The sequence below is a fragment of the Trichosurus vulpecula genome, chromosome 1, assembly GCF_011100635.1.
Source record: "Trichosurus vulpecula isolate mTriVul1 chromosome 1, mTriVul1.pri, whole genome shotgun sequence".
NCBI classification, from domain to species: Eukaryota; Metazoa; Chordata; class Mammalia; order Diprotodontia; family Phalangeridae; genus Trichosurus; species Trichosurus vulpecula.
The window spans coordinates 94035572-94050467 of NC_050573.1; the positions used below are offsets into that span (position 1 = coordinate 94035572).

Consider the following 14896-nt stretch of genomic DNA (forward strand, 5'->3'; position numbering starts at 1 on the left):
ATAACCTGATTGATACCTCCTACTGAACTCCTGTCTCAGGCCATAGAAAAACCATCCTTATCATGATGAGCTTTCACTCCAACTGTCTGGTAGGTGGATCCCTGCACTGGAAGAAGTAGTGAGGGTTTAGGACTGGGGTGTTCAGGCAAGGCTCCCTGGGAAAAAGGAACTGGCTTTTGGACATGGCCTTAGAGTATGTCTAGGATTCTGACAATGGAGTAGAGTTTTTCCTATTGTATTATATGTACAGTAGGACAAGATATGGGGAGAGGTTAACAAAGTTAGCATACAGTAATAGAAAGAACATACACCAGGTTTGAATCCCTCTTCCAATAACTTTCTACCTTTGTGACTTTGGTTAAATCAGTTTCCCTCTCTTGACCTGAGCACCATCCTCAGAAAGTGAAAGTGTTATACTCCATGATCTCTGAGGTCCTTAATTTCTATAATCAAGTCTGTTCCTGGCATCCCAAGATTGAATTCTGATCAGAGGTTCCCACTGAAACATATTTACACAGAAGGGTGAAGTTCTGCAATCTTGTTAGCATAGAGCCCTGCCTCAGGTGTATTACAGGTTAAGCAAAATTGAAGTTGAAGATTAAGGTTAAATTGGAATTTCTGCAGTAACCATGGAATCTAACCACCATTTAGAACATTTTTTCCTGTAAGAAAATACTTTTCACAGTCTGAACAACACTTGGGAATATAAATTAATTGTGATAGAGCTGTAATAGACCTTAGAGTTTATCGAGTCACTTTATAGATGAGGAAACTGTGAAGCCTCAGAAAGGGAGGTTGCACAGGAGGTGTCAGAACTACTTGGGTATGAACTTTTCAAACAGCAGGATCTTACATAACATTGAAATCAACTGCACATGCAGGCACACATGCACATATGCATTCATACATATATATGTGCATACATGTGTTAGTATTTCAATGCATATCAATTTCTACTGTGCTGTGGTACAAAATACCCTAAACTGAATGGTCAGAACACCAGTGTTGGGATTTTTTGTTCTAATGGTTATTCATTGAACTGTGGGTAGGTCACAACCCTTCCCTGGACATTAATTTTTCATCTCACATATGAAGGAGTTGGACTCCTTAAAAGACAGATAAGAGATTGATAGATAGATAAATAGGTAGATAGATATAGATGAATGGATAGATGGATGGATGAATGGATGAATGGACAGATAGATAGACACAGACAGAGATTGATTTAAAATTTATCTCATCTTTATTAGTAACATTGGTTTAGTATTGCATTAATTTCCAAATATATCCCTCCCTCATCCAGTGAGTTATTCATTATAACAACCAAAAAGGATGAGAAAACAAACATTTTAACAAAAGCAAACAAACCTACTATTTACAGAGATATATTTTGTACTCTAGCTATATAGCCATCTATCTATCTGTCTGTCTGTCTATCCTTTACTTATCTGCCTATTTCTTCAATGAAGAAAGGAAAATGCATTTTCTCAGCTGTTCTCCAGGGATAAGCTTCTACATTATAAATATACAACATACAGTTTTTGTCGTTGTTCTTTTTGATTATTTTATTGTCATTCAACATATTATTTTCTTAATTCTGCTTATTTCACAATGTCTCAATTTATACAGCACTGCATATATTCTACATTCTTCCAGCCTTAATGATCCATCCTTTTTATGTAACACTCTGTAATTTGGGGGCAAGGGCAATCATTTCAGTAATGTAGGGAGCTCCTGTTTAAGACACCACCACTGATTGCAGATATACCTTCTCTGAAACTTACAATCTTAGAAGGTTGCCTAGGGCACTAAGAGTTTAAGCAGCTATCTTATGGTCACATGGCCAGCGTAAGTCAGAAGCAGGACATGAATCCAGGACTTTCTGACCTTGATGTCAGTTTATCCTGATTGTCCATTGATCTTTTTCTAGCATATTAATGTGCTTCCCAAACCACAATGCTAGAATTCAACAAAATACTCTAGTTGTGGTCTGACCAGGGAAGAATACAGAACTCTTCCCTCTTTATTCCTGGAAACCTCTCAATGCAAACCAATATCATGTAAGCTTTTTTGGAAGCCATATTGCTCTGATTACTCATATTGCAATTGCTGTCCACAAAACCTTTACCTCTTGTCAGACCAATTACTGTCTAACCATGCCAGCTCCACTTTGTATGTGTGAAATTGATGGCTTCCTGTGTCTAGAATAACGTTCCCTACATCATTTCCACTTGGGCCCCCAGAAATTAACTAGTATCTCTTCTGAAAGTCTTAAAGACAGGACTGGGCAGTTATCTGGCTAGGATTGTTTGGGCATAGATCTAGATATAGGTGTAAAAGTTAGTAGAGTTAAGCTTGATAGTCATCCTCCATTAGTCTTTGATCATGGGATAAATTTACCCGGTACAAATAAATAATTGTCATATTAATTTTTTATCTATTATGCATTCCTTTTAGCTGACAGTGATGTGAGCTATTTTAAATAACTTCAATGAAATATTTTTTTCAAATAGTATTTTTATTTCTTTCCCAATTCATGTCATGGCAATTTTTAACCATTCTTTTTATAAGATTTTGAGTTCCGAATTTTTTTTCTCCCTCTCTTTCCTTCTTTCTTCATAAAATGATAGGCAAATTGATATTGGCTATGCATGTGCTATCATGCAAAGTGTATTTCCATGTTGGTGACACTTGTGAAATAAGAAAGAGATCAAAAGGACAACAACCATGAAAAATAATAAAATAAATGAAAAAAGCATGTTTCAATCTGCTTTCAGACTCCATCAGTTATCTGAATGTGGATAGCATTTTCCATTATGAGTCCTTTGTACTTCTCTTGGATGATTGAGCTACTGAGAAGAGCTGGGTCATTCATAGCTTTTTTTTTAGGTCTTTTTTTAATTCATTTTTTAAAATTTTATTTATTTAATTTATTTAATATATTTAGGTTTCAGCATTGATTTTCACAAGAGTTTGAATTACAAATTTTCTCCCCATTTCTGCCCTCCCACCCACTTCAAGATGGCATGTATTCTGGTTGCCCCATTCCCCAGTCAGCTCTCCCTTCTGTCACCCCATTCCCCTCCCTTCCCCTTTTCCCTAACTTTCTTGTAGGGCAAGATAAATTTCTATGCGCCATAGCCTATGTATCTTATTTCCTAGCTGCATGCAAAAACTTTTTTTGAACATCTGTTTTGAGTACCTAATTCTCTCCCTTCTTCCCTCCCCACCCACCCTCCCTAACAAGGCAAGCAATTCTGCATAGGCCACGTGTGTATCATTATGCAAAAGCCTTCCACAATACTCATGTTGTGAAAGACTAACTATATTTTCCTCCTTTCTAACCTATCCCCCTTTATTCAATTTTCTCTCTTGACCCTTTCCCTTTTCAAAAGTGTTTGTTTTTGATTACCTCCTCCCCCATCTGCCCTCCCTTCTATTGTCCCCCCTTTTTTATTTTCTTCTTCCTTCTTTCCTGTGGGGTAAGATACCCAATTGAGTGTGTGTGTTATTCCCTCCTCAGGTCAAATCTGATGAGAGCAAGATTCACTCATTCCCCCTCACCTGCCTTCTCTTCTCTTCCTACAGAACTGCTTTTTCTTGCCACTTTTATGCGAGATAATTTACCCCATTCTATGTCTCCCTTTCCCCCTCTCTCAATATATTCCTCTCATCCCTTAATTCCATTTTATTTTTTTAGATATCATCCCTTCATATTCAAGTCACCCTGTGCCCTCTGTCCATATATATATACATATACATATATATGTATATATGTATGTATGTATATATGTACGTATGTATATGCCCTTCTGCTACCCTAATACTGAGGTCTCATGAATCATATACATCATCTTTCCAAGTAGGAATGTAAACAAAACAGTTCAATTTTAGTAAGTTAGTAAGTCCCTTGTGATTTCTCTTTATTGTTTACCTTTTCATGCTTCTCTTGATTCTTATGTTTGAAAGTCAAATTTTCCATTCAGCTCTGGTCTTTTCACTGAGAAAGCTTGAAAGTCCTCTATTTCATTGAAAATCCATATTTTGCCTTGGAGCATGATACTCAGTTTTGCTGAGTAGGTGATTCTTGGTTTTAATCCTAGCTCCATTGACCTCTGGAATATCGTATTCCAAGCCCTTCGATATCTTAATGTAGAAGCTGCTAGATCTTGGATTATTCTGATTGTATTTCCACAATACTCAAATTGTTTCTTTCTGCTGCTTGCAATATTTTCTCCTTGATCTGGGAGCTCTGGAATTTGGCAACAATATTCCTAGGAGTTTTCTTTTTGGGATCTTTTTGAGGAGGTGATCTGTGGATTCTTTCAAATTCTATTTTACCCTCTGTATTTAGAATATCAGGGCAGTTCTCCTTGATAATTTCTTGAAAGATGATATCTAGGCTCTTTTTTTGATCATGGCTTTCAGGTAGTCCAATAATTTTTAAATTATCTCTCCTGGATCTATTTTCCAGGTCAGTGGTTTTTCCAATGAGACATTTCACATTGTCTTCCACTTTTTCATTCCTTTGGTTCTGTTTTATAATATCTTGATTTCTCATAAAGTCTCTAGCTTACACTTGCTCCAGTCTAATTTTTAAGGTAATATTTTCTTCAGTGGTCTTTTGGACCTCCTTTTCCATTTGGCTAATTCTGCCTTTCAAGGCATTCTTCTCTTCATTGGCTTTTTGGAGCTCTTTTACCATTTGAGTTAGTCTATTTTTTAAGTTGTTGGTTTCTTCAGTAATTTTTTGGGTCTCCTTTATGAAATCATTGGCTTGTTTTTCATGATTTTCTCTCATCATTATCCTTTCTCTTCCCAATTTTTCCTCTACTTCTCTAACTTGCTTTTCCAAATCCTTTTTGAGCTCTTCCATGGCCTGAGACCATCTCATGTTTTTCTTGTAGGCTTTTGATGTAGACTTTTTGACTTTGTTGACTTCTTCTGGCTGTATATTTTGGTCTTCTTTGTCCCCAGAGAAAGATTCCAAAGTCTGAGACTGAATCTGGGTGTGTTTTCACTGCCTGGCCTTGTTCCCAGCCAACTACTTAACCCTTGAATTTTGGGTTATGACTGCTTGTCGAGTAGTGAGCACTTTGTTCCAAGCTTGAGAGGTTGTGCTGTTGTTTTCAGAGCTATTTCTACACGCCAAGCTCTGCCACACCACTCCTCCTCCTCCAAGAACTGCCAACCCTGACTAGACTCAGATCTTAAGAAGGCTGTGCACGCCTGCTCTGACCTGCCACTTAATTCCTCCCACCAGGTGGGCTTGGGGCCAGAAGCAACTGCAGCTGTAGTTCTGTAGCTGTACTACCCCTGCTGCCCCCAAGGTGGTGGCCGAATAGCAAATTCCTTTCACTCTGTCCCTAGCAGTTTATCCCACTAACCTTCTCTGTTGTCTTTGGTATTTTTGGGTTGAGAAGTCTGGTAACTGCCACAGCTTACTGATTCAGGGCACTAGGACCTGTTCTGCCTGGCTTCCAGTCTGGTTGGTCCTGCCACAGCCCATGCTGGGCTCTGCTTCCCTCTGCTTCCAGCTCCATGCATGATAGACCTTACCCAGCGACCATCCAGGCTGTCCTGGGCTGGAGCCCTGCTTCCCTCTGCTATTTCGTGGGTTCAGCAGTTCTAGAATTTGTTCAGAGCCATTTTTATTGGTGTTTGGAGGGTCCTGGGGGAGAGCCCTAGGCAAGTCCCTGCTTTTCAGCCACCATCTTGGCTCCACCCCCTGAGTCATTCATAGTTGATCATCACACAGTGTTGCTGATAATGTGTACAATGTTTTCCTGGTCCTACTCATTTCACTTTGAATCACTTCATGCACATCTTTCCAGATATTTCTGAAATCTGACTGTTCATCATTTTTTATTGCACAATAGTATTCTGTTACATTCATATATCACAGCTTATTCAGCCATTCCCTGATTGATGGGACTCACCTCAATTTCCAATATTTTGCCACCATGAAAAGGGCTGCTATAAATATTTTTGCACATGTAAGTACTTTTCCTTTTTTATGATCTCTTTGGGATACAGGTCTGGTAGTGTTATTGCTGGATCAAAGGGTATGCACAGTTTGATTGCTCTTTGGGAATAGTTGCAAATTGCTCTCCAGAATAGTTAGATCATTTCACAACTCTACTAACAGTGCATCAATGTCTCAATTTTTCCACATCCTCTCCAACATTTATCATTTTCCTTTTTTGTCATACTAGTTAATCTGATAGATGTGGGGTGGTATGTCAGAGTTGTTTTAATTTGCATTTCTCTAATCAAAAGTGATTCAGAGCACTTCTTCATATACGTATTGATCGCTTTGATTTCCTCATCTGAAAACTGCCTGTTCATATGGTTCGTATTCTTACAAATTTGATGCAGTTTTCTGTATATTTGAGAAATGAGGCTTTTATCAGAGACACTTGGTGTAAAGATTGTTTCCCAGCTTTCTGCTTTCCTTCTAATCTTGGTTGCGTTATTTTTGTTTCTGCAAAAGCCTTTTAATCCAATATAATCAAAATCATTTGTTTTACATTTTGTATTACTCTCTATTTCTTATTTGGTCATGAACTTGTAACTCACTTAACTTCTTTAAAAATTTGAATGCCATACCACTTAGTGTGTTTATATTTATTACTTATATTACTTCATTTCTATGGTACCTTTTAGCAAGATATAGTTTCCTTCCTTATTTATTTTAAATAGATCTATATTTGCTTTTGCTTAGTCTGAGATCAGGATTGCTATCCCTGCCTTTTTTTTTTACTTCATCTGAAGCATAATAGATTATGCTCCAGCCCCTTAGCTTTACTCTATGTGTATCTCTCCGCTTTAAGTGTGTTTATTGGAAACAACGGATTGTAGGATTTTGGGTTTTTTTATCTACTCTGTTGACTGCTTCCATTTTATGGAAGAGTTCATCCCATTCACATTCACAGTTATGATTACTAACTGTGTATTTCCTTCCATTCTGTTCATCCTCTCTCTCCTTTCAGCCTTTCTCTCCTCACTAGTGTTCTGCTTCTGTCTACCACCTCTCTTGGTTTGCCCTCTATTTTGTCAGTCACCCCCTCCTCCCTTATTTGATCTCCTCCCCTCCTACTTTCCTGTTGGGTAAAATAGATTTCTATGTTCAAGTTATTGTGTGTATTATTCCCTCTTTGAGCCAATACTCACAAAAGTAAGATGGAAGAGATGCCTATTGCCCACCCTTCCATCTTTCCCTACATTGTAATAGGTTTTTCTTGCACCTCTTCATGTGAAATAATTTACCCCATTCTACCTCTTCATTCCTTCTGCACCCAGTGTACTCCTCTTTTTCATCCCTTAGTTATTTTTTATGTCATTTCCTCAAATTCACCTTATACTCTGTCTATATATATTCTTTCCAGCTATACTATGAGTGATACAATTTTTAAGAATTACAAATGTCATCTTCCCATATAGGGGAGTAAACAGTTCAGCTCCATTGAATCTCTTATGTTTTCTTTTCCCTTTTTCTGTTTTCAGGTTTTTCTTGAGTCTTAATATTGGACATCTAATTTTTTGTTCAATTCTGGCCTTTTTTTTAATGAAAGCTTGAAATTCTTCTATTTCATTGAATGACCATTTTCCCCTTGAAGTATTATCCTTAATTTCACTGGGTAGGTCATTCTTTGTTATACTCCTAGCTCCTTTGCTTTCTGGAATATCGTTCTATAACCTCTGATTCTTTAATGTTGCAACTGCTAAGTCTTGTGTCATCCTGATGGTGGCTCCTTGATTTTCAAATTCCTTCTGGGCACTTGCAGTATTTTTCCTTGACCTTATAGTTCTGTAATTGGCTATAATGTTCCTTGGAGTTTTATTTTGGGATCTCTTTCCCAAGGTGATTGGTGGATTCTTTCAGTGCTCATTTTGCCCTCTGGTTCTAGGATAACACAGCATTTTTCCTTGATAATTTCTTGAAAGATGCTTTCCAGGTCCTCCTTTTGATTATGGCTTTCAGGTAGTCCAATGATTCAGACACTATCTACTCTGGATCTGTTTTTAAGATCAGTTGTTTTTCCCATGAGGTATTTTACATTTTCTTCCATTTTTTTCATTCTTTTGAATTTGTTTGATTGATTCTTGATGTCTCATAGAGTTATTAGCTTCCACTTGCCCAATTCTAACTTTTAAGGAGTTGTTTTCCTCAGTTTGCTTTTGTATTTCCTTTTCCATTTGGCTAATTCTACTTTTTAAGCAGTTGTTTTCTTTTTCCAGGTTGTTGACTCTTTTTTCATAATTCTTTTGAATCACTCTCATTTCTTTTTCCCATTTTTTATTCTACCTCTATTATATTATGATTTATAAGCTCTTTTTTGAGCTCTTCCAAGAGTTCTTTCTGGGCTTGAGACCACTTCATATTTTCCTTTGGGGTTTTTTCCATAGGTGGTTTGACATTGTTTTCTTCTTCTGAGTTTTGTATTGATCTTCCCTGTCCCCATAATAACTTTCTTTGGTCAGATTCTTTTCTGTTGTTATCATTGTTTTTTGCTCATCTTTTTTTTTGGCCTTTTCCCTTTCTTTTTAAGTTTGAACTCTCTTCCTGGAGAGGAAGGAGCACTGTCTCAATTTTCTTGTGTTAGGGGCTATAGGCCCTGGCTGTTTACATGGTGCTGCACCAATGTTGCCTTGAAGCCCATGGGGGTCCATTGAATCTGGTACTGTGTTGAGGTGATATGGTCAGGGGAAGCTGGTGATACCTGAGGCTGTAGGGGTTTGGCAGCTTACCTGGTGCTGAACTGGGATCTGGCATGTGCTGAGGCTGGTGAGGTTTTTCTGCATTTCCCTAGATCTACACTGAAGCAAGTGGTGGTCTGGCTGCTGGAGGCTGTCTGTTTGCCCAGGGCTATGCTGAAGCATGTGGAGGTTCTCAGACCTGGAGTCTCCCCAATTCTGTGACTACACTGAGGAATGTGCAGGGGCGGGGGTGGGGGGAGGAGGAGTCCTGGTGTTGGCTTTTGCCAGCTACACTATACTGGTGCTCAAAAAATCTCACTCTGGTTTGCTGAGGTGGAGCTTGCTTTTGGCTTGCTGAGAAGCTTCCTATCTTGAACTACACTCCATTTTTTTTCCCTGAGTGAGACAGACTTTTCTTGCTGATCTTCCAAGTTTCTTGGGCTAAAAGATTATTTTACCCCATCTTTTTCTGCTATCCCAGGATGTATTTGGGGGCACTATTTTATGGTGGTTTGGAGGTGAACGTGGGAGAGTTACAGATATTTACTGCTTACTCCATCTTGGCTTCTGGAAGTTGACCAGTCCATGAAATCTTAAAAGGGCAAAACAGTACAGGAAAATTTTGAAATAAATCCCAAAGCTGACAAGGATCTGAGAGATCAAATAGAAATCAGCAAAAGTTTATTAAGTATGTACTATGTTCAAGACACTATTCTAGACAGTGAGGGAGATGCAGAGTTAAGTAAGATAAGATCTCTACCTTCATGGTATCACACTCAAGTCAGTTATAAGAAACTAACACCGATAGATATAATAAATAATTTTATGTAGTGGTTGCATTAGAGTTAATAATAATAAAAAATCCTAGCTGACATATAATATTTTCATGCTTATAGTAGTACTTTATATGTCTCATTCTATCCTCCCAATGACTCTGCCATGTAGAGGCTATTATTATTATTGTCATCATCATCATTTTGCAGAATGAGGAAAAGGGGGTCTTAAGGGGTTTAGTGACCTTACCAGCATCACATAGTATTGTCTGAGGTAGGATTCAAAGTCTGGTCTTCCCGATGTTAAGTTCAGCACTCTGTCTACCATGCTAATCTGGTTCTCGTGGACTATAAAGTTATAAAGTACCATCTGTGGTATGATGAGCAAAAGTGATTATCAACCAAGGGATCTGGGTAGACTTCCTGGAGCATGTAGTGTTTAATTTGGGCTATAAGAATTCAATAGACAAAGAGAGGAATGGAAGCTGTTGTAGGCTCAAGGAATCTTGCCTGAGCAAGTTCCCCTTCTGAATTTATGAATTATCTCTCCATTGTTCCTGACACATGCTCATGTTCTACCTCTTTTTAAATGCTTCCTAGTGAGGGATAACTGTTTACTAAGCCTAGGCTTTCCACTCCTGGTTAGGTTTAACTATAGCACAGCCTCTCTGGAACTTCCACCCATCACTTCTGAGGTGTCTAAAGTAAGTCTAAGTCTTCTTGACCATAATTGCCCCATAATTAATTTAACTTAGCAATGACATTCTTCCTTCCCCACATATTTGATTCTGTAGGCTAGACATCCCCTAGTTCCTTCATCAGATCTTTTTATGGCACTTTCATTAGGTGGCATATGTCATCATCTTGATGTCTCTCTCCTGAATAAGCTCCAGCTTGTGAGTTTCCTAAAGTGTGCTTCTTAGAATTGGACACAAAAATCCAGATGTGTTATGACATGGCAAAATTCCTTTGCTCCATCTCAGTCGACCATAAAATTTACTCCAGAAGTGCAGAAACCCAAAGCTTATCAGCTTTTGAGAAAACCTAAGTGGAGACAGTATATTTTTTCTTCTCCTCTCCTTGATGTTCTAGTGCACTCTAGCATAGCTAAAGTCAGCTCTTCCTCTCAAGAATTCATTCTTTAGTAGTTCCTTCACCAGGAATGCTGAATTTGCATTCAGGACATCTTGAGTACAAACACTACTTTAGACTCTTAATAGTGGTATCACCCTGAGCAAGTCACTTTGCCTCAGTTTCCTTATCTGTAAAGTGGGGATAATAATGCCTACCTCACAAACTTGTGAGGATCCTATGAGATAATACCTATAAAGTGGTTTATAAACCATAAAGTGCTATATAAATATTAACTATTTTTAAGAATAATAAAATCATAGAGGGTTATAGTTGGTAGAGACTCTAGAACATAGAAATAAGGAAACTAGAACATCAACTATCAGACTTTAGAGGAACCTTAGACACCATCAAGGCAATCCTTTCATATTTCAAAGATGATAAAATGAGGCCAAGATAGTTGATATGACTTACTTAATATTATTTGGAAAGCCTTGAATATCAGGATAACATATCTTGACTTTATTCCGTAGTCAATGGGAACTCATTAAGGCACAAAGAGAGCAATTTTTTTACATAAAACCAAGAATCACTATTATATACAACTTTTTTGTTTTTAGCATGTATTTGATCTTAACCCAAATAGTCCAAGAATTAATAAATTCACCAAGTTAATTTTGAATCTGCTTGTTTAAATCCCTGAAACTTCCTTCTGTTCTCTCATTTGCAATTTTAAGAAATGCTGCAATGATCCTCTTTTTTATGTGTGTGTGTGTGTGTGTGTGTGTGTGTGTGTGTGTATGTGTGTTTTGGGGGGATCACCAACATTATTAAGAAATAACTTGTAACAAATAAGCACAGAGAATGGACCTGGAGTTGTATGAGAACTCTCCTTACACCAGTACAGGAGGTCAGCACCATCTCTGAAGCTTAGAAGAGTTGCTTAGAACATTAAGCAATTCAATTTCTTGCTCAGCATCCTCAGCATCCTCCATATGTTAGAGGTGGGCCTTTATTACAGATCTGCCTGGTTCTGGGACCAGCTGTCCTACCAATCAGGTCATTCTGCCTCCTAACAAATGAACATAGTTAAGCAAAATATGGCCCCAGATTGGTTACATTCCACAATGTATGTGTCAATCTGTCCCTTGGTTCTCTCACCTTTCTGTTAGTGGATGTGAAACAGGCAAATCCAATAAATTCAACAAGCTTCTTCAGAACAGAGGGACCCCTGAAGAGATGCTGTGGTCAGCAAAAGACGGTACAACTGTTTGTCTTTTTCTTCCCTTTCATTTTCACAGTGGAAGACAAAAGCGCTTTCTCAAGCATTTTCACAGAAATTCATATGGCCGTAAATAAAGTTCATATGGATTTTGCGCTCAAGTTTTACAGTGCGAGAGCGTTCAAAAAAACATTCAGCAGGCAAATGTGGAAAAGTCAGCTGAATTTTATGGAGTCTGTTGAATCAGCATCGCCAATATTTTGGCCTCCTAGACCCTGGCTGAGCCTGTCCTCACTTTGTTTGCTCACTTTTTCAACACAGCCATAAACATGTAAGGATGAAAGAGGATGGAAAAAAATCATTGTTCAGTACAAACAGCTACTTCAGCTATTCTGTCTTCTCAAGAGCTCCAAGGTGTTTCTGTGTATTTGTATTTGCCTCTCTGTAGGTGTGTATATATGTCTGCGTATCTGTGAGTGAGACAGTGTGTGCAAGTATATGTGTCTACTGTGTGACCCCATGCATATGTGTGCTTTGTATCTGTGCTATGTGAAGGGGAAATTATGTGAGTGCGTGGGTATTGTGGGAGTATTAAAATATGCATGTTATGTGGAGAAAAGAGCTTCTGAGTATGTAGAAGTATTGTAGGTGACACAGCTCGTGAATACACATGTACATGTGTGTCTGGGGGATGTACATTTGTGTGTGAGTATGTGTGTATGTGTGAGGTTTGGTAGATGTTGTTGGTATGTTATTTGGCAGAAATAGATGGGACAGCATGCTTGGCTATTTTAGGAGTGAAAAAATATGTTTGCGTGTATTTTTGAGATAGTGGCCCCATTAGCAGAGTGTTTGGACCCCTAGACTTAAAGTGAAGAAGGAAACAATATGATATAGTGAAAGACTCTGTAGTCTGAGGTTCTCAGTTCAAATCCTATCCCTGATGCTTCCTATTATCAACAATACCATAGCTGAAAGAGAACTAATTTAGAGTTATAAGTGTTTGGTTCCAGACATGACTTTGATACTTTTTAGCTCTATAGATGTGGGAAAATCTCTTTATCAACATCAGTTTCATTCTCAGAATCAGAGAACTTAGGTAACACAGTGGATAGAGCCTGGGCCAGGAGTCAGAAAGACCTGAATTCACATCTAGCCTCAGATACTTCCTAGGTGTATGACCCTGGACAGGTCACTTAATCTGTCTGCCTCAGTTTCCTCAACTGTAAAAGGAGAATAATAGAAGCACCTAACTCCTATGGTCATAATAAGGATAAAAAGATTTATAAAGCACTTAGAGAATAATTCCTGGTACAAAGCAGGTGTTTAATAAATACTTATTCCCTTCCCTTTCTTTGTTCCCTTCACTCTTAAATGGAAATGATTTTTGTACCACCTCCACACCTATCTAGCAGGGTTGCTGTGAGACAGATTCTTTTATAAGATTTGAAATCCTATAAAACCATGAGCTACGGGTATCATTGACATCAGATAGGTCCTCAAACTGATTACTACCAACATTGCCAACTCCCACCTCATCCCTTTGAGACAACCAACTGGGAAATTAATGACACTAAGAGTTTATACCAGGTGTCCCAGATGATCTCTGGGACTTAAAGGTCAGAATCTCTCTTGCTTCTTCAGTGATATCAAATAGAGCTGGCTGTAAACTCTCTGAAATCAGGCCGTAACTCAGGGCCTCACATGAAAGGGAACACTCTAAATTATTTACTTTAATGAATACTCAAATACTAACCCTAACCCTAAATGCTTTGGGTATCTACAACCCTCATCCAAGCCGTCAATGAACCAGGCTCTGGCAAAATAAAAACACATCCCCTTCAATAAAAGCCTGGGGCCCCTTGATTTTTCTTGTTCCTGATTGTGAGGTGCTCATTTTGATTGCACACTTTTTTAAAATTTATTTATTTAACATATTTAGTTTTCAGCATTGATTTTCACAAGAGTTCGAATTACAAATTTTCTCCCCATTTCTACCCTCCCCCCCACTCCAAGATGGCGTATATTCTGGTTGCCCCTCCCCTCCCATCCCCTTTTCCCTTCCTTTCTTGTAGGTTTTGATTGAGTGAGTCTAATCAACTGCTCAGCCAACAAAATTATTCTTTCAATTTTACCCCTTCACATAGTCATGGAATGTCAGAGTCAGGAGAGCTTTTAGAATAGAATGTAGATATATAGATTATCCTTAGGGGCAAGGGACCCCAGTACATAGATTTTTAGCATATAGATTGTCAAACTTGAGAGAGAACTTAGAACCTAGATTTTTATAATACGCTAGAATGTTGAGTGGATTGAACATAGGATACTAGAACTGGAAGGGACCTTAGGACATAGAATATTAGAAAATGCCTGATGGATAGATTTAACATAGAATGTTAGACCTGGAAGGGGTTAGATTTAGGGTGAAAGAGCTAGAAAGAACTGAGAACTGGTTGGGAAACTGAGATTAGAGAAGGGGAGTGATTTGCTCAAGGCCACATATCCAATAATTGGCATAGCTGGGAGTAGAACCCAGTGACCTGAGTTCCCGTGTTTGTGCCTCCAGCTATAATCAAAAACTTTCTTCCCTTCAGGGAATACAATGCAGATATTCTGTGAGTGGGTAAAACATGGGAGAACCAGGAGTGACAATAGTATTCATAGGTGACGTTTATGAAAACATTCTGATTAAAAAGTACCTTAAGTGCTCTCTCATTTAATTGATGTCAGCCTAGCGATTTGAAGTAGGTCAGATGTAGGAGTGATGGGTAAAGGTTACAAAGGTAGGTTTAAAACTTCTTAATAATAACTTGGGTATTTTGATGGATTCTGAGTCTCAGCAATATAGTCGTTTTATTCCCTAGGGCAAATAACAATCCAATCATGCCTTCTTTTCCAGTGTAATTCATGCCTGTTTCTTTCCATAGATATGAGAAAGTACATAATGCTGAATGTGAAGAGTTTAGAATCTAGTAGTGAGAGAGATATGTGTACAGAAACAAGTATGATAGAAATTAGAAAGTGATTAAGTGTATAGAACAGTTCAAAAAGAGAAGGAAGACATATTCAAAGTGGGAGGGACAACTTATGAATGGGGGAACTGAGGAAGGTACTATGGAAGCAATAGGAC

At 38.2% G+C, this 14896-nt stretch overlaps 1 protein-coding gene across 1 annotated transcript in view; it reads left to right on the top strand.

Moving 5' to 3' along the window:
* COL22A1 (collagen type XXII alpha 1 chain) overlaps positions 1-14896 on the top strand; it is a 570107-nt gene that overhangs the window by 209322 nt on the left and 345889 nt on the right. The window lies entirely within an intron of this gene.